Genomic DNA, 21803 nt, shown 5'->3' with positions numbered 1-21803 from the left:
TTTTACCTTGTTAATTGGTTGTGAATATGTTTCTAGTCCTTATCACCATGGTTTGTCTTCCAAGTTTGAACTTCATCTGTTTGAAATTTTTGCAATTATTTTGGGTGATGCCTAACATTACAACTATCGACAAAGTCATTCAGCTGTGAAATGGATGCCAAAGGGTATTGTTAAAAAGTTTGTAATGTTGCAGAGGAAGGAATTATTTTATAGTAATTGCAACCAAACAGGCACTGAGTGTCAGGCTGTGTTTACACGGGCAGTCTATTTCTGATCTTTTGCCAATAATTGGTCTTTTGACCGATCAGATATTTTGCCCATAATTGACCAAAAGATCAGAATTGGGCTGCCTGTGTAAACGAAGCTAGTAGTTAGGCTGGGCTGGATACTTGGTCAAATCGGAGCGCTTCATCGGACCTTGGCCTACCGAACATCAATTTATCTGTTCTACTGTGTGTCTCCACTGAAGTATTGGTTCTGTTTCATTTGTAGTGAAATAATGATGAACCGTTTTGATATTTGTGTATGGCCTTATGCTGGTACAATGGGCTATTAACCTTTTCATCTTCAATCTGAAGTTTGCAATCATGCAAGTCATTTATTTGACAATTTACTCAAAACATTGGATGATGAGGGACTGTTAGAGCAGTGCAGACATTCTATGCAGTCAGATGTTTGTAGACCAACTTCTGTTTTTTTAATCTGAAAAAAAGACTAGTGCCTTATTTGATAAGTTGAGTATTTTTGTTTTATATCTCACCTCATTTCTCTAGTTATACAGTGGCTTCACAAAGTATTCACACCCCATTCACCTTTTCCACATTTTGTTGTTACAAAGTTGGATTCAAAAGGTTTAATTGCCATTGTCCAAAGAAAAAAAAATCTATGAAAAATCAAATACTAATATCTTGAATAAGTATTCAACCCCCTGAGTCAATACATGTTAGAATCAACGTTGGTAGTGATTAAAGCTTTGAGTCTGTTTAACAGCTTTCCACACCTGGATTCTGCAACATTTACCCATTTTTTAAAAATGTATTATTATTTTTTTTTAATTCTTCAAGCTCTGTCAAATTAGTGGTTGTTCATTCCTAGACAACCATTTTTAGGTCTTTGCCATAGATTTTTGGTCACTCAGGAGCATTCAGTCTTCTTGGTAAGCAACTCCAGTGTAGACTTGACCTTGTGTTTTAGGTTATTGTCTTGCTGAAAGGTAAATTCATTTCCCAGTTTAGTCTGCTTTCCCACAGACACCAGGTTTCTCTCTAGGATTTTGCCTGTGCGTATCTCCATTCAATTTTGCGTATCTCCAAATCCTTAACGATTACAAGCATACCCATAACATGATGCAGCCATCACTATGCTTGAAAATATGGAGCGTGGTACTCCAAACAACTTCTTGTCCTGAATACGAAGTGTTAATTGCTTTATCACATTTATTTGCATTATTATTTTAGTGCCTTGTTGCAAATAGGATGCATGTTTTGGAATATTTTTATTCTGTACAGGCTTCTTGTCACTCTGTCTATTAGGTTAGTATTGTGGAGTAACTACTAATGTTGTTGTCATCTTTAGTTTTATCCTCTCACAGCCATTAATCTCTTAACTGCTATAAAGTCACCATTGGCCTCATGGTGAAATCCCTGAGTTAGGGAGGACACCTGTATCTTTGTAGTGACTGTATGTATTGATACTCCATCCAAAGTGGAATTAAAAACTTCACCATGCTCAAAAGTATATTCAATATCTGCTTTTTTATTTTTACCCATCTACCAATAGGTGCCCTTTTTTTGGAAAACCTCCCTGATCTTTGGTTGAATCCGTCAGCGATGACGCAGTCATTGAAAAATCATGTTGCACATGCCACTTATGTGACTTATGCACCTTTTTACTCCTGAACTTATTTAGGCCATAACAGGTTGAGTACTTATTGACTCAAGACATTTCAGCTATTCATTTCATTCATTTGTAAAATATATATTTTTTAAACTTGTGTGTAGGCCAGTGATGACATTCAATTGAATCCATTTTAAATTCAGGCTGTAACATAACAAAACCTGGAAAAAGTCCAGGGGTGTGAATACTTTCTGATGGCACTGTATGTCCTGTAAGCAAAGGGAATATGTCTATCACCCAGCTGGAACTCATGTTTACTAATGTTGCCTGTTAGCTGGCATGGGAAGTGTTGTCCTAAGCACCACTTGGTGTTGGAGTATTCGTGTGCCAATGATAAATGAATACATATCGGCTTGTGGAACGTTACGCTAAAATATAGTTTTATATTGTCTGTTCACCGTTTCCTGTATATTAGGCAATAAGTACTTCTATATGTTCAGTCTGATGAAAGGGAGAATATGTGTCTTGCTTGTGGGTCAAGGGCATTCTGCAGCTTTGCTATGACTTTGGACTAGTATGGTCTGGATACATCTTTAGCATGTACCTAAGTCCATAGTATTAGCTCTGTAGGAGATGTGAGGGGGAAACTCCTTGAATCACATATTCTTCCTGTGTCCTATGTTTCATTTTCAGGGTGTATTAAATTAGCTGGATGAATAAATAAATGCCTCTATGCTAATAAATGTGTACACCAACTTGAAATGTGCCCTCATGCTTACAGTGGAACAAGAATAACATTATTTAAAAAATATATTTATTGTGCATTTCAACACAGGTCTCAGGAAATCTAAACATGTTTTTTTAATGTGTTATACATTTCCATTTTGTAATGGCATGAAGACCGATTCACTCCTTTCAATCCTGTACCCCCTGGCCTATCCCATTACCAGCCCCTACTACCCTTATAGAACCGATCCCTTCCCATTAGTGGACCGGATGGTTCATCTCTCTGCCCTTCCATTCTCTTGGCACACACTGGGGAGACGTAGACCCTGCTAAGGCAGGATGAAGGGCAGCTCCAGGAGCTGGGCCACAAACTGGTTGCCCTTCTCAAAAGTGCGGTTTGGTGGGTCATGTTTCGGGGAACGCAGGACTCAACCTTTGCCTCCCAAGTCTGTTGGGGAGTTGCAGCGATGAGACAAGACCGAAATTGGGGCGGGGCGGGGGGTAAAGATAAAGTAATGTCAGCACTACAGCAACACAGACACTACAGCATTCATCCTCATAATGCAACATCTGTTTGAAGCCCCATTATGTGTTGGACCCCAGTAAGTCCAGCTGTCGCCATTGGCGTCGGCTAATGGGGATCCAAACTGCGTCTGGAAGCAACGTCAGCACAAGAACTGTTCTATGGAAGTTTCATGAAATGGTTTTCCATGGCCGAGCAGCCGCACACAAGCCTAAGATCACCATGCACAATGCCAAGTGTCCGCTGTAGTGGTGTAAAACTTGTCGCCATTGGACCCTAGAAAAGTGGAAATGCGTTCTTTGGCGTGATGAATCATGCTTCACCATCTGGCAGTCTGATGTATGAATCTGGGTTTGGTGGCTGCTAGGAGACTGCTACCTAGCCCAATGCATAGTGCCAACTGTAAAGTTTCATGGAGGAGGAATAATGGTTTGGGGCTGTTTTTCATAGTTCAGGCAAGGCCCCTTAGTTCCAGTGAAGGGAAATCTTAACGCTACAGCATACAATGACATTTTAGACAATTCTGTGCTTCCAACATTGTGGTAACAGTTTGGGGAAGGCCCCTTTCTCGTTTCAGCATGACAATGCCCCCATGCACAAAGCGAGGTCCATACAGAAATGGTTTGTCGAGATTGGCGAGGAAGAACTTGAATGACCTGCACAGAGTCCTGACATCAACCCAAATCAAACACCTTTGTGGTGAATTGGAACGCCGACTGCGAGTCAGGCCTAATCGCCCAACATCAGTGCCCGACCTCTCTAATGCTTTTATGGATGAATGGTAGCAAGTCCCCACAGCAATGTTACAATTTCTAGAGGAAAGCCTTCCCAGAAGAATGGAGGCTATTATAACAGCAAAGGGGGGGGACCAACTCCAATGAGATATTCGACGAGCAGGTGTCCACATACTTTTGGTCATGTAGTGGACCTGGTGGATGTGTGTTCTTTAACCTTTCGGGATGCACAAGCTATTCGCTACACCCGCAGTAAAATCAGATAAATATGTGTACGTGATCATAAGGTCACAGTTATGAAAAGTTAGGACACTAAAGAGGCCTTTCTACTGACTCTGAAAAACACCAAAAGAAAGATGCCCAGGATCCCTGCTCATCTGCGTGAACGTGCCTTAGGCATGCTGCAAGGAGGCATGAGGACTGCAGTTGTGGCCAGGGCAATAAATTGCAATATCGGTACTGTGAGATGCCTAAGACAGCGCTACGGGGAGACAGGACGGACAGCTGATCATTCTCGCAGTGGCAGACCACGTGTAACAACACCTGCACAGGATCAGTACATCCGAACATCACACCTGCGGGGCAGGTACAGGATGGAAACAACAACTGCCCGAGTTACACCAGGAATGCACAATCCCTCCATCAGTGCTCAGACTGTCTGCAATAGGCTGAGAGAGGCTGGACTGAGGGCTTGTAGGCCTGTTGTAAGGCAGGTCCTCACCAGACATCACCGGCAACAACGTTGCCTATGGGCACGTGGTACCCGCCCTGCAGGCTCAATCTGACATGACCTTCCAGCATGACAATGCCACCAGCCATACTGCTCGTTCTGTGTGTGATTTCCTGCAGGACAGGAATGTCAGTGTTCTGCCATGGCCAGCGAAAGAGCCCGGATCTCAATCCCATTGAGCACGTCTGGGACCTGTTGGATCGGAGGGTGAGGGCTAGGGCCATTCCTCACAGAAATGTCTGCTAACTTGCAGGTGCTTTGGTAGAAGAGTGGGGTAACATCTCACGGCAAGAACTGGCAAATCTGGTGCAGTCCATGAGGAGGAGATGCACTGCAGTACTTCATGCAGCTGGTGGCCACACCAGATACTGACTGTTACTTTTGATTTTGACCCCCCCTTTGTTCAGGGACACATTATTCCATTTCTGTTAGTCACATGTCTGTGGAACTTGTTCAGTTTATGTCTCAGTTGTTAATCTTGTTGTGTTCATACAAATATTTACACATGTTAAGTTTGCTGAAAATAAACACAGTTGACAGTGAGAAGACGTTTCTTTTTTTGCTGAGTTTTTGCAGAATATATATTGTTGACCAATTCCAACACTCTCTCATTGACTTCCATACAAAAACTCCTCGCTTGATGAGCGAAAGAAACAAAACAATGACACCTGCTGGAGAAGAGTTTTGGCCCAGTGAACAACTGTGATGTGTGAGATTGTTGAGAAACAGCAGTTTTTCATCCATGTTTCTATGTCATCTATTAGTGGATTGCTAACCCGTTATGACATGTATGATGATGCAATCACTACTGTTGTGTTGGAGGTCCACTCACATTTGCAACAGAAAAGGTAATCCCTCCATGTTCCAGTCCATTTTCTTCTGTTTGGTGCCAAATGTACAAAGGCCCAGATTGCAAAATAATGTCTGTTTACCTCCACCATTACCATGCCAACCTCATGCACCAGGGGCATGTTTTTTAAGAAAAAACAAAACAATGCTTTTCGAGAATTGACACTCACACTTTAACCCCCCCCCCTCCAACTCCTCTACATCTCCTGTGAGGTGTCTCAGCTGACCCAGTAGTATCCAACTCCTCTACATCTCCTGTGAGGTGTCTCAGCTGACCCAGTAGTATCCAAGTCCTCTACATCTCCTGTGAGGTGTCTCAGCTGACCCAGTAGTATCCAACTCCTCTACATCTCCTGTGAGGTGTCTCAGCTGACCCAGTAGTATCCAACTCCTCTACATCTCCTGTGAGGTGTCTCAGCTGACCCAGTAGTATCCAACTCCTCTACATCTCCTGTGAGGTGTCTCAGCTGACCCAGTAGTATCCAACTCTACATCTCCTGTGAGGTGTCTCAGCTGACCCAGTAGTATCCAACTCCTCTACATCTCCTGTGAGGTGTCTCAGCTGACCCAGTAGTATCCAACTCCTCTACATCTCCTGTGAGGTGTCTCAGCTGACCCAGTAGTATCCAACTCCTCTACATCTCCTGTGAGGTGTCCCAGCTGACCCAGTAGTATCCAAGTCCTCTACATCTCCTGTGAGGTGTCTCAGCTGACCCAGTAGTATCCAACTCCTCTACATCTCCTGTGAGGTGTCTCAGCTGACCCAGTAGTATCCAACTCCTCTACATCTCCTGTGAGGTGTCTCAGCTGACCCAGTAGTATCCAACTCCTCTACATCTCCTGTGAGGTGTCTCAGCTGACCCAGTAGTATCCAACTCCTCTACATCTCCTGTGAGGTGTCTCAGCTGACCCAGTAGTATCCAACTCCTCTACATCTCCTGTGAGGTGTCTCAGCTGACCCAGTAGAATCCAACTCCTCTACATCTCCTGTGAGGTGTCTCAGCTGACCCAGTAGAATCCAACTCCTCTACATCTCCTGTGAGGTGTCTCAGCTGACCCAGTAGTATCCAACTCCTCTACATCTCCTGTGAGGTGTCTCAGCTGACACAGTAGAATCCAACTCCTCTACATCTCCTGTGAGGTGTCTCAGCTGACCCAGTAGTATCCAACTCCTCTACATCTCCTGTGAGGTGTCTCAGCTGACACAGTAGTATCCAACTCCTCTACATCTCCTGTGAGGTGTCTCAGCTGACCCAGTAGTATCCAACTCCTCTACATCTCCTGTGAGGTGTCTCAGCTGACCCAGTAGAATCCAACTCCTCTACATCTCCTGTGAGGTGTTTCAGCTTACCCAGTAACACATAGTAGGGTCATAGGGTCACAAAACATCCAACAGGTTGTAAAGCATTATACCTGCAAGTGTTAGCCTATAGTGTTACCCACTTTACAAAACATACATGTTCAGATGGAAAAATGTTAAATGCTTAAAAGGGCCACAAAAACCTACCATGATTTGCCTGCCTTTGAATAAGCACCTGCAGTCCTGCACCTCTATGATAAGAGCATTACTGGGAAAGAAAGCCATCCCATTATTGCATAGTGCTTTTGTGGCACAATTGCAGGTACACTACTTATACACTTAGTTTTAATTTAATTGCAAAACATACTACATCTGGACATCCTTTGAATGGCAAGTGGTAATAACCACCATAATACCCACCTCCTGCCCTACACCTCTATGATAAGAGCATCACAGAGAAAGAAAACCATCCCATAATTTGTTCCGACATAATTAAATTATTTGCTTATCGTTCAAAACGTTTTGTATATTTTGATTGATAGTTACTGGACATACATTCGCTTATTAGACGTTTTAGTTTTAGCGCTCGATTCAATCACTATAAAAAGCAGCGTTACACTATAGACTCGTGTTGGGGGCACCTGAAATAGAAGTAACCATTCATGTTGATGCATTGTGTCAAATATTGTAACTGTAACTAAGTTACTTCCCCTTTAAAGTGGTGTTGGGTGGAGCTGCAAAGGAAGTGAAATGTCTATGCGAGTCTTGCTTCCACAGAAAGAACCCCAGCCCTGCTACTTTGATAAACAACAACCCAAAATAGCCATAACTGACCAGCCGTTCCAGCGGCATAGAACAAGTTCCAAACTGAGGTATGCCGTGTGTATTTGTGCTTAGTGCTCCAGTTTGCCGCAATGGTTTTTCAAAATACACGACAATTTCAACCTTTTTGAGCAGATAAGTCGATACGGTTATGGGTGGGGTAAATTGTTTATCCTAGCAACGGGTTTCCGTTACACATGGCATTCATTGACAAAGTTTGGCAATTTACAATGGTTTTTCATTGAGGCCCAGCCGACTCCAGACATCATTTCAGGCTCAGGCGCGCAGCCTAGTGGATCAAGAGAAAGTGCGCGTGTGCCATAGCCTCTTCTGAATAAATTGGACAAAGTTCTGGAGTTGTAATGGGAGTGATAGTATACAGTAATTGAATAGTTTGTGTTCACTTTGTGGCAGCTGTTGATCTCCTAATAACTTAGTAATACATGTATCACTGTCTTCACAATTTATATTCTAAGTGGATGGGTTCGTCTCATTCTCTGTAGACCACAAGCCAATTCACTTTACTTGGCCTGTGTACTGGGGTTTCCAAGTGGCCTAGAGACCCTGGTTCAATTCCAGGCTGTATCACAACTGGCGTGATTGGGAGTCCCATAGATTTTTACCTTGACAGCTCGGGCATTTGATCAAGCAACTTTTTTTGTTACTGGTCCAACACTCTAATCACTAGGCTACCTGTTGCTAATGTCTTTGTCTTCACCAGACGGTGCTGGGGGGCTGGAGGAGTGCTGGTGTCATGGTGAACAATGTTCCGGAAGGTCAAAAAGCATCGCAGCAGCTCCCAAAGCAGTAAGATCAGTACCAAGAGCAAGGTGGATAATTATACAATACATTACACTGTCCTGGGCTACATTCCAAACCCCGAAAATGTGTATTTTCCCCTTCCATAAGCCCTAGATGATGCCCTTTAGTTGATCTGAAGACTGGATAGATGTTGAGCTCCCAAGTGGCGCAGTGGTCTAAGGCACTGCATCTCAGTGCTAGAGGTGTCACTACAGACCGTGGTTTGATTCCAGGCTGTATCACAACCGGCCGTGATTGGGAGTCCCATAGGTCGGTGCACAATTGCTTTATGAGTTTGCTGCTGTGGATTTAGATGAATGAACTAGCTTAGTATTTTTTTTAAAATATATATGTTTTATTTAACCTTTATTTAACTACACAAGTCAGTTTAAGAACAAATTCTTATTTACAATGACGGCCAACCAAAAAAGCAGCCACAACTGTCAGTAAAGTGCCCATGAGTGAGTCTTTGAATGAAGAGATGGACATAAAACGGTCCAGTTTGAGTGTTGCAGCGAACTGAAAAGAGGAGCGACCCAGGGATGTGTGTGACTGGCAGAATGGGTGGAGGATGAGGGCTGCAGTAGATATCTCAGATAGGGGGGAGTGAGGCCTAAAACGGTTTTATAAATAAACATCAACCAGTGGGTCTTGCGAAGGGTATACAGAGATGACCAGTTTACAGAGGAGTATAGAGTGCAGGGATGTGTCATATAAGGAGCATTGGTGGCAAATCTGATGGCCGAATGGTAAAGCCACTCGAGAGCAGCCTTACCTGCCGATCTATAAATTATGTCGCCGTAATCTAGCATGGGTAGGATGGTCATCTGAATCAGGGTAAGTTTGGCAGCTGGGGTGAAAGAGGAGTGGTTACGATAGAGGAAACCAAGTGTAGATTTAACTTTAGCCTGCAGCTTTGATATGTGCTGAGAGAAGGACAGTGCATCGTCTAGCCATACTCTCAAGTACTTGTATGAGATGACTACCTCAAGCTCTCAACCCTCAGAGGTAGTAATAACACCTGTCAGAGGAGGGGCATTCTTCTTACCAAACCTGTTACTCAGGCCCAGAAGCCAGGATATGCATATAATTGGTACCATTGGATAGAAAACACTTTGAACTTTGTGGAAATGTTAAAGTAATGTATGAGACTATAACACAATTGATATGATAGGAGAAAATCCAAAGAAAAACCAACCTGAATTATTTTTTTTGGAGAGCTCATGCTTTTCCAATGGAACTTATAAGGTCATATCCAAATCCAGCTCCCAGATTGCAATTCCTATGGCTTCCACTAGATGTCAACAGTCTTTGTTCAAGGTTTCAGACTTGTTTCTTCCCAAACGAGGAAGAATTTTGAGTTTTAGTACTGGGAGTCAGAGTTGGAAATCAGTCTGCGTGCGCCACGAAGAGGGCATGCACCTGCTAATTTTGCTTTTCTATTCAACATCTTTCCGTATTAAATATTATAGTTTACTTACATTTTAGGGTACTTGAGGTTTAAATAGAAACGTATTTTGACTTGTTTAAACAAAGTTTAGCGGTAGCTTTTTGGATTCCTTTCTCTGCATGTTGAACGAGTGGATTGGTGAAAGTTGGTGGTTCCTTTTAACATGAGACTTCAATATTCCAAGGTAAGAGGTTTTAGGTTGTAGTTAATATAGTATTTACAGGACTATTTATCTCTATACCATTTGTATTTCATATACCTTTGACTATTGGATGTTCTTATAGGCACTTTAGTATTGTCAGTGTAACAGTACCTCTCTTCGCCCCTACCTGGGCTCGAACTAGGAACACATCGCACCCCGCTAACTAGCTAGATATTTCACATCGGTTACACCAGCCACTAGGCTGATAGGCTTGAAGTCATAGACAGCGCTGTGCTTGCGAAGAGCTGCTGGAAAAACGCACGAAAGTGCTGTTTGAATGAAAGCTTGCTTACGATCCTGCTGCTGCCTACCACCACTCAGTCAGACTGCTCTATCAAATCATAGACTTAATTATAACATAATAACACACATATGGTCGAATCCGGAAACTATCATTTCGAAAACAAAACATTTATTCTTTCAGTGAAATACGGAACCGTTCGGTATTTTATCTAACGGGTGGCATCCAAGTCCAAATAATCCTGTTACATTGTACAACCTTCAATGTTATGTCATAATTACGTAAAATTCTGTCAAATTAGTTCACAATGAGCCAGGCTGCCCAAACTGTTGCATATACCCTGACTCTGCGTGCAATGAACGCAAGAGAAGTGACACAATTTCACCTGGTCAATATTGCCTGCTAACCTGGATTTCTTTTAGCTAAATATGTAGGTTTAAAAATATATATTTCTGTGTATTGATTTTAAGAAAGGCATTGGTGTTTATGGTTAGGTACTGTCGTGCAACGATTGTGGTTTATTCGCAAATGCGCTTTTGTTAAATCATCCCCCTGCGTTGCATCGATTATATGCAACGCAGGACACGCTAGATAAACTAGTAATATCATCAACCATGTGTAGTTATAACTAGTGATTATGATTGATTTATTGTTTTTTCTAAGATAAGTTTAATGCTAGCTAGCAACTTACCTTGGCTTCTACTGCATTCGCGTAACCAGCAGGCTCCTCGTGGAGTGCAATGAGAGGCAGGTGGTTAGAGCGTTGGACTAGTTAACCGTAATGTTGCAAGATTGAATCCCAGAGCTGACAAGGTAAAAATCTGTCATTCTGCCCCTGAACAAGGCAGTTAACCCACCGTTCCTAGGCCGTCATTGAAAATAAGAATGTGTTCTTAACTGACTTGCCTAGTTAAATAAAGGTGCAAAAAAATAAATAATAAAAAAATCGGCATCCAAAAATACAGATTTCCGATTGTTATGAAAACTTGAAATCTGCCCTAATTAATCGGCCATTCCGATTAATCGGTCGACCTCTAATATAAATGCATGTTATAGCTGGGACCCTTTGTATTGCAAATCAGAGGAAGATTTTCCAACAGTAAGTGAATATTTAATCACTATTTATGATTTTATGAAGCCTGTGCTGGTTGAAAAATATTTTGATTTGGGGCGCCATCCTCAAACAATCGCATGGCATGCTTTCGCTGTATAGCCTATTGTAAATCAGACAATGCAGTTCGATGAACAAGACTAAGCTTTTAACCGATATAAGACACTTGTATGTACCTAAATAATATATAATAATAATATATGCCATTTAGCAGACGCTTTTATCCAAAGCGACTTACAGTCATGTGTGCATACATTCTACGATAACAACATTAGACCATTAGACCATAACAACATTAGACCATTAGACCATAACAACATTAGACCATTAGACCATAACAACATTAGACCATAACAACATTAGACCATTAGACCATAACAGCATTAGACCATAACAACATTAGACCATAACAACATTAGACCATTAGACCATAACAACATTAGACCATAACAACATTAGACCATTAGACCATAACAACATTAGACCATAACAACATTATACCATAACAACATTAGACCATAACAACATTAGACCATAACAACATTAGACCATTAGATCATAACAACATTAGATCATAACAACATTAGATCATAACAACATTAGACCATTAGACCATAACAACATTAGACCATAACAACATTAGACCATAACAACATTAGACCATTAGACCATAACAACATTAGACCATAACAACATTAGACCATAACAACATTAGATAAATATATAATATAATATAATAATAATATATGCCATTTAGCAGACGCTTTTATCCAAAGCGACTTACAGTCATGTGTGCATACATTCTACGTATGGGTGGTCCCATTGAACCCACTTCCCTGGCATTACAATTGCTCTACCAACTGAGCTACAGGACCACATGTTTCTAGAACTTTACTGATACTTTTCGGATTTTTCTTTTACCTGTGACTTTGATCCTGTGAATTACTGAACAAAACGGAGGTTTTTGGATATAAAGACTTTATCGAATAACACAAACATTTATTGAGTAAATGGGAATCTTGTGAGTGCGCAACCATATGAAGATCATCAAAGGTAAGTGTTTCATTTTATCTCTATTTCTGACTTGTGTAACTCCTCTACTTGGCTGGTTACTGTTTGTAATGATTTGTCTGCCGGGCCGCTGTTCTCAGATAATCGCATGGTTTGCTTTCGCCATAAAGCCTTTTTGAAATCTGACACCGTGGTTGGATTAACAAGTTCATCTTTATGTATAACACCTGTATGTTTTATTAATTTTTATACTAGTATTTCAACAATTTACTGGACCATGGGACAATCGTCCCACACCCCCTAGAGAGGTTAGACAAATTCATACAGCTGTTAATTGAAATGCATTTGAGACCAGCTGGTTAACATGAGTGTGCAAATTCGAGGCAAAGGACTTAGATCATAACAACATTAGACCAATAGACCATAACAACATTAGACCATAACAACATTAGACCATAACAACATTAGACCATAACAACATTAGACCATAACAACATTAGACCATAACAACATTAGATCATAACAACATTAGACCATAACAACATTAGACCATTAGACCATAACAACATTAGACCATAACAACATTAGACCATAACAGCATTAGACCATAACAACATTGGACCATAACAACATTAGACCATAACAACATTAGACCATTAGATCATAACAACATTAGACCATTAGATCATAACAACATTAGACCATTAGACCATAACAACATTAGACCATTAGATCATAACAACATTAGATCATAACAACATTAGATCATAACAGCATTAGACCATTAGATCATAACAACATTAGATCATAACAACATTAGACCATAACAACATTAGATCATAACAGCATTAGACCATTAGATCATAACAACATTAGATCATAACAACATTAGATCATAACAGCATTAGACCATTAGATCATAACAACATTGGACCATAACAGCATTAGAACATTAGATCATAACAACATTAGATCATAACAGCATTAGACCATTAGATCATAACAACATTAGATCATAACAACATTAGATCATAACAACATTAGATCATAACAGCATTAGACCATTAGATCATAACAACATTGGACCATAACAACATTAGACCATAACAACATTAGACCATTAGATCATAACAACATTAGACCATAACAACATTAGACCATAACAACATTAGACCATAACAACATTAGACCATAACAACATTAGACCATAACAACATTAGACCATAACAACATTAGACCATAACAACATTAGACCATAACAACATTAGACCATAACAACATTAGACCATAACAACATTAGACCATTAGATCATAACAACATTAGACCATAACAACATTAGACCATAACAACATTAGACCATAACAACATAAATGTTTAATATCCATAATTTTTATGATTATTCTTTTGAATTGCACTCCCTCCAATTTAATCTAGCCCTAAGAAGTTTTATTGAGGGTAGAGAAAGCTTGTTGGACACTAAGAAAGCTTTGTTGTAGAGCATTTAACACAAAATCCAGCTGAGTATAAGACTGTATCATCTGCATATACAGTGCCTTGCGAAAGTATTCGCCCCCCCCTTGAACTTTGCGACCTTTTGCCACATTTCAGGCTTCAAACATAAAGATATAAACTGTATTTTTTTGTGAAGAATCAACAACAAGTGGGACACAATCATGAAGTGGAACGACATTTATTGGATATTTCAAACTTTTTTTAACAAATCAAAAACTGAAAAATTGGGCCCCTTTACTTTCAGTGCAGCAAACTCTCTCCAGAAGTTCAGTGAGGATCTCTGAATGATCCAATGTTGACCTAAATGACAAATGAAGATAAATACAATCCACCTGTGTGTAATCAAGTCTCCGTATAAATGCACCTGCACTGTGATAGTCTCAGAGGTCCGTTAAAAGCGCAGAGAGCATCATGAAGAACAAGGAACACACCAGGCAGGTCCGAGATACTGTTGTGAAGAAGTTTAAAGCCGGATTTGGATACAAAAAGATTTCCCAAGCTTTAAAAATCCCAAGGAGCACTGTGCAAGCGATAATATTGAAATGGAAGGAGTATCAGACCACTGCAAATCGACCAAGACCTGGCCGTCCCTCTAAACTTTCAGCTCATACAAGGAGAAGACTGATCAGAGATGCAGCCAAGAGGCCCATGATCACTCTGGATGAACTGCAGAGATCTACAGCTGAGGTGGGAGACTCTGTCCATAGGACAACAATCAGTCGTATATTCCACAAATCTGGCCTTTATGGAAGAGTGGCAAGAAGAAAGCCATTTCTTAAAGATATCCATAAAAAGTGTTGTTTAAAGTTTGCCACACGCCACCTGGGAGACACACCAAACATGTGGAAGAAGGTGCTCGGGTCACAATGGAATGGTTCAAAATCTACAATAGAATGGTTCAAAAATAAACATATCCAGGTGTTAGAATGGCCAAGTCAAAGTCCAGACCTGAATCCAATCGAGAATCTGTGGAAAGAACTGAAAACTGCTGTTCACAAATGCTCTCCATCCAACCTCACTGAGCTCGAGCTGTTTTTCAAGGAGGAATGGGAAATAATTTCAGTCTCTCGATGTGCAAAACTGATAGACATACCCCAAGCGACTTACAGCTGTAATCGCAGCAAAAGGTGGCGCTACAAAGTATTAACTTAAGGGGGCTGAATAATTCTGCACGCCCAATTTTTCAGTTTTTGATTTGTTAAAAAAGTTTGAAATATCCAATAAATGTCATTCCACTTCATGATTGTGTCCCACTTGTTGTTGATTCTTCACAAAAAAATACAGTTTTATATCTTTATGTTTGAAGCCTGAAATGTGGCAAAAGGTCGCAAAGTTCAAGGGGGGCGAATACTTTCGCAAGGCACTGTAAATGGATGAGAGAGCTTCCTACTGCCTGAGCGATGTTGTTGATGTAAATTGAGAAGAGCATGTGGCCTAGGATCGAGGTATGGGGTACTCCCTTGGTGGCAGGCAGTGGCTGAGACAGCAGATTTGCAGATCTGCACTCTTTGAGAGAGGTAAGTTAGCAAACTAGCCCAAAGTCCCCTCAGAGATACCAATACTCCTTAGCCGGCCCACAAGAATGGAATGGTCTACCGTATCAAAAGCTTTGGCCAAGTCAATAAAAATAGCAGCACAATATTGCTTAGAATCAAGGGCAATGGTGACATCATTGAATACCTTTAAGGTAGCAGTGACACATTCATAACCTGAACGGAAACCAGATTGCATACCCGAGAGAATACTATAGACATCAAGAAAGCGAGTCAGAGCCTCCTGGGCGGCACAGTGGCACTGCATCGCAGTGCTAGCTGTGCCACCAGAGATTCGGGTTTGAGCCCAAGATCTGTCACAATTTCATCAGGTAACATGAATACAAAGCCGCCGAGAGGTGGTTAGAATAGGACGGGAGGCCAAAAGTCTGCGTAACCAATAGAGTCAGAGTCCCGAGTGTGGGAACAAACAGTCTGTCCCACAGTTGGGTAAAGAAAGTTTGTAGTCAACAAAGTATGTAGGAGTCATGAGGAAAATAGCAAAATGCACAAGAAATAAATAAAATATAACGTTTGATTCTGGTGATGGAGATGAATGTTATAGGGATGTGAGGCAGAGGCAGCCTCTTTGTCCTCCTTGACAAGTCACTATACATGAACATTGTGTGTTCCTTCCAAAGCAAGATAGAAAGCTGCCGCATATGGTGCAGAACGGTGATTAAAATATTTGTGTCAGAATATTGACAACAAAAAATGTATCATAAGGGCGTTAGCCATCAGTGACGGAGTTAACAAGCCACTGACAGACTTGACAACTGATACTCAAAACAGACATATTTTTGCCTCTAAAAACAAAAGTTAAATACAGAACATTTTTAAAATCTGGAAAATGATTTGAAAATCCCCAAAAGAAACAACATTCCTGTCATATTTTTCAGCACTCTGTTGACTTTAGACAAAAATCAAATCAAGTTGATGGTTTACGGAGTTCACAAAATGTTTATTTTTGTACTTCATTCAAGTAGTATACACAGTAGCAATTTAGTTTCTCCTCAGTTGCTTTATAACTCTAAAACCTGGTGATGGAGATTAATGTTATCGGGCAGAGGCAGCCTCTGTGTCCTCCTTCACAAATCACTATACATGAACATTGTGTGTTCCTTCCAAAGCAAGATAGAAACTGCCGTTAATACCTAAAGATGAGGAGATGGTACTGGGAGTGTCCAAGTAGGGAGTCAAAGTGGCCTCCATGGATCAGTGATTGAGTCCCTGTTATAAATGCTTTAGCGTCCCGCAACATTTTCTACTGAAAGGTTGACCTTTCTAGTTGGAACATATTGTTGCAACGTTTCCTATGTTGGACGCTTCTCCAGCACCACCCTCTCTACTTGATTGTCTGTGTTACGATGATGCGCGGTGAATGTCTGTGTAAGTGCACTTGTGTGTGTGTGCATGTATGTAACAGATGGTACATCCAGCATACAGTCTGTACTATGACCAGTGGTGTAGTTGAGTAAATGCGTGAAAACACATTTTTAATTTTGCACAAGCGTTTACCTACCTTCGGCAGAAAAATGCATTGAAAGAATATGGAGCTTAACTTTACCGTGAACTTTATTTACCGTGAACGGCGATCAGCGTTCATCCACCTGTTTTTATTTTACCACTATATCACTGTCTCATATCAATACATCTCATGGCAATATTCTGGGGTCCACACAAACTCTGGTCCTCTCTAGGTTATCATACAACTGCCCGTTTGTGGCAAACTGAAGGCAATGCTGTGCAAGATAATTGTTTATTACATTTACATTTAAGTCATTTAGCAGACGCTCTTATCCAGAGCGACTTACAAATTGGTGCATTCACCTTATGACATCCAGTGGAACAACCACTTTACAATAGTGCATCTAAGTATTTTAAGGGGGGGGTGAGAAGGATTACTTTATCCTATCCTAGGTATTCCTTAAAGAGGTGGGGTTTCAGGTGTCTCCGGAAGGTGGTGATTGACTCCGCTGTCCTGGCGTCGTGAGGGAGTTTGTTCCACCATTGGGGAGCCAGAGCAGCGAACAGTTTTGACTGAGCTGAGCGGGAACTGTACTTCCTCAGTGGTAGGGAGGCGAGCAGGCCAGAGGTGGATGAACGCAGTGCCCTTATTTGGGTGTAGGGCCTGATCAGAGCCTGGAGGTACTGAGGTGCCGTTCCCCTCACAAGGCAAGCACCATGGTCTTGTAGCGGATGCATCAACTGGAAGCCAGTGGAGAGAGCGGAGGAGCGGGGTGACTGAGAGAACTTGGGAAGGTTGAACACTAGATGGGCTGCGGCGTTCTGGATGAGTTGTAGGGGTTTAATGGCACAGGCAGGGAGCCCAGCCAACAGCGAGTTGCAGTAATCCAGACGGGAGATGACAAGTGCCTGGATTAGGACCTGCGCCGCTTCCTGTGTGAGGCAGGGTCGTACTCTGCGGATGTTGTAGAGCATGAACCTACAGGAACGGGCCACCGCCTTGATGTTAGTTGAGAAACAGTTTGTTGTCCAGGATCACGCCAAGGTTCTTAGCGCTCTGGGAGGAGGACACAATGGAGTTGTCAACCGTGATGGCGAGATCATGGAACGGGCAGTCCTTCCCCGGGAGGAAGAGCAGCTCCGTCTTGCCGAAGTTCAGCTTGAGGTGGTGATCCGTCATCCACACTGATATGTCTGCCAGACATGCAGAGATGCGATTCGCCACCTGGTCATCAGAAGGGGGAAAGGAGAAGATTAATTGTGTGTCGTCTGCATAGCAATGATAGGAGAGACCATGTGAGGTTATGACAGAGCCAAGTGACTTGGTGTATAGCGAGAATAGGAGAGGGCCTAGAACAGAGCCCTGGGGGACACCAGTGGTGAGAGCGCGTGGTGAGGAGACAGATTCTCGCCACGCCACCTGGTAGGAGCGACCTGTCAGGTAGGACGCAATCCAGCGTGGGCCGCGCCGGAGATGCCCAACTCGGAGAGGGTGGAGAGGAGGATCTGATGGTTCACAGTATCGAAGGCAGCCGATAGGTCTAGAAGGATGAGAGCAGAGGAGAGAGAGTTAGCTTTAGCGGTGCGGAGCGCCTCCGTGATACAGAGAAGAGCAGTCTCAGTTGAATGACTAGTCTTGAAATGACTGATTTGGATCAAGAAGGTCATTCTGAGGGCGGGAGAGCTGACCAAGGAACGTTCAAGAGTTTTGGAGAGAAAAGAAAGAAGGGATACTGGTCTGTAGTTGTTGACATCGGAGGGATCGAGTGTAGGTTTTTTCAGAAGGGGTGCAACTCTCGCTCTCTTGAAGACGGAACTGCGGTCAGGGATGTTGATGAGCGAGGTGTAAGGGAGAAGGTCTCCGGAAATGGTCTGGAGAAGAGAGGAGGGGATAGGGTCGAGCGGGCAGGTTGTTTATCATGTATTCCTGTGTGTCTCTTCTTATCCATTCATATAGCAGGAGACTGAGGACGCGGGCCTCAATGGCCCAGACAGACAAGTTGTTTTCATAATGGCCCGACTGTCAGCATCAGTCACAGTGGATAAACTCATCTGCCAAATGACTGAAAATTATTTTATTAAGTTTCCCATTAAGCCAATGACTGAAATGTCATTCACTAAAATGCCGAATGACTGAAATGTTAATGATAGAAATTTCAGCGACTGAAATGCTAAATGACAGTTTTTCATAAGAAGTCGATTTTTCTTCTCCTTGCCTTGTCTCTGTGCAGGAACAAGGCCAGGCCATCTACAGGTGTTGTCCGCCTCGTCCAACTGTGTGCTGACATCAGAGAAGTCCTGAAGAGCAGTTGCCCTCAGGGACGTGGTGGAGACGGGTAACACCATGAACCAGTCGGGAGCCTGGAAACCATAGTTTACAGCAGGATCACATCAGGGCCGTAGCACAGTCCGCAAGATCCGAGCAAGGCTCCCGCCCAACCCCAGTCATGGGGCAGAGAGAAAAATGTGCAGTTGTATAGCTGATCTCATGCCATTTAACACATTTTGCCATGAGGCTGAGAAAAAATGTTGCTGTTTTAGAGCTCAGGGATTCTTGAAAGACGGGACAATCTCAACTTTATTAAAGAGCATTTTAACAGCAAAAAAAACAGCATTTTCAATATATATTTTAATAGACCAAAGTATCAGCTATCACACCATGTAAAGGAACAACCTATTTTTATTATTATTATTATTATTTTTAAATGACATGTTTTCATAATGTCTACTCTGTCAGACACCATACATGGCATTCCACTTACAATTATTATCCAACAAGTGTTTAAAGGCCTTGGTTGTTTAATTCTAACATTTGATTATTCAAATATGTAATACAAATCTCCAAACTTATTTTTGTTTTGTTTTATAGCACTGTATAATGCTCCAGGTCTCATTTAGTTAGCATTTTGGCATGTTTTTCTACATTTAGGACATTATCATTTATGAGGCCAACATTATCCATTAGGTCTAGCACAGCAATTACTTCAATTGTTTTTAAGCATATGGTGCAGAACAGTGATTAAAATATTTGTGTCAGAATATTGACAACAAAAAATGTATAATAAGGGCGTTAGCCATCAGTGATGGAGTTAACAAGCCACTGACAGACTTGACAACTGATACTCAAAACAGACATATTTTTGCCTCTAAAAACAAAAGTTAAATACAAAACATTTTTAAAATCTGGAAAATTATTTGAAAATCCCCAAAAGAAACAACATTCCTGTCATATCTTTCAGCACTCTGTTGACTTTAGACAAAATTCAGATCAAGTTGATGGTTTACGGAGTTCACAAAATGTTTATTTTTGTACTTCATTCAAGTAGTATACACAGTAGCAATTTAGTTTCTCCTAAGTTACTTTATAACTCTAAAACCTAATTAAATGTGACATTTGAACCAAAATGAATATCCTATCGTAATCTATCAGGCATATGGAGCTGACAGTTCATGGTTGTGACCATGGTGATTTCAATATTGTTTGTTTAAATCTATCAAAAGTCAACTTTACAGACCATTAATGGTCTTGTTGCACTACATGTAATGAGGACATGAATAAGGGGTGTCCTTATGGTATAGATGACCCCGCTTAGGAGTTGACCAAATTTCCAGACACATCTTTTAGAGAAATATTATTTAAAGCCACATAGGGCTAGTACAAGAAACACTAAGATAATAAGATAATTTTCCATAAAATTATTGCCAGTTTTTTTCTGTTGAGTTTTTCTGTTGAGCTCTCCCGCTATCTCTCTCTGAATGACCTTCTTGATCCAAATCAGTCAGGTTTCAAGACTAGTCATTCAACTGAGACTGCTCTCCTCTGTATCACGGAGGCGCTCCGCACTGCTAAAGCTAACTCTCTCTCCTCTGCTCTCATCCTTCTAGATCTATCGGCTGCCTTCGATACTGTGAACCATCAGATCCTCCTCTCCACCCTCTCCGAGTTGGGCATCTCCGGCGCGGCCCACGCTTGGATTGCGTCCTACCTGACAGGTCGCTCCTACCAGGTGGTGTGGCGAGAATCTGTCTCCTCACCACGCGCTCTCACCACTGGTGTCCCCCAGGGCTCTGTTCTTGGCCCTCTCCTATTCTCGCTATACACCAAGTCACTTGGCTCTGTCATAACCTCACATGGTCTCTCTTATCACTGCTATGCAGACAACACACAATTAATCTTCTCCTTTCCCCCTTCTGATGACCAGGTGGTGAATCGCATCTCTGCATGTCTGGCAGACATATCAGTGTGGATGACGGATCACCACCTCAAGCTGAACCTCGGCAAGACGGAGCTGCTCTTCCTCCCGGGGAAGGACTGCCCGTTCCATGATCTCGCCATCACGGTTGACAACTCCATTGTGTCCTCCTCCCAGAGCGCCAAGAACCTTGGCGTGATCCTGGACAACACCCTGTCGTTCTCAACCAACATCAAGGCGGTGGCCCGTTCCTGTAGGTTCATGCTCTACAACATCCGCAGAGTACGACCCTGCCTCACACAGGAAGCGGCGCAGGTCCTAATCCAGGCACTTGTCATCTCCCGTCTGGATTACTGCAACTCGCTGTTGGCTGGGCTCCCTGCCTGTGCCATTAAACCCCTTCAACTCATCCAGAACGCCGCAGCCCGTCTGGTGTTCAACCTTCCCAAGTTCTCTCACGTCACCCCGCTCCTCCGTTCTCTCCACTGGCTTCCAGTTGAAGCTCGCATCCGCTACAAGACCATGGTGCTTGCCTACGGAGCTGTGAGGGGAACGGCACCTCAGTACCTCCAGGCTCTGATCAGGCCCTACACCCAAACAGGCCCTACACCCTACCACTGAGGAAGTACAGCTCCCGCTCAGCCCAGTCAAAACTGTTCGCTGCCCTGGCCCCCCAATGGTGGAACAAACTCCCTCACGACGCCAGGACAGCGGAGTCAATCACCACCTTCCGGAGACACCTGAAACCCCACCTCTTTAAGG

At 42.3% G+C, this 21803-nt stretch overlaps 1 long non-coding RNA gene across 1 annotated transcript; it reads left to right on the top strand.

Moving 5' to 3' along the window:
- The first annotated feature begins 7445 nt into the window (after window positions 1–7445).
- LOC124002253 lies at window positions 7446–20287 on the top strand. Its single transcript, XR_006832960.1, has 3 exons — window positions 7446–7570; window positions 8242–8350; window positions 19080–20287. It is a non-coding gene; the product is annotated as an uncharacterized LOC124002253 (long non-coding RNA).
- Window positions 20288–21803: the final 1516 nt, after the last annotated feature.

This window comes from Oncorhynchus gorbuscha, linkage group LG17 (assembly GCF_021184085.1).
Source record: "Oncorhynchus gorbuscha isolate QuinsamMale2020 ecotype Even-year linkage group LG17, OgorEven_v1.0, whole genome shotgun sequence".
Classification (NCBI taxonomy): Eukaryota; Metazoa; Chordata; class Actinopteri; order Salmoniformes; family Salmonidae; genus Oncorhynchus; species Oncorhynchus gorbuscha.
Note: the sequence above shows the minus strand (reverse complement) of the source record. Positions and strands in the feature narration are given on the sequence as shown.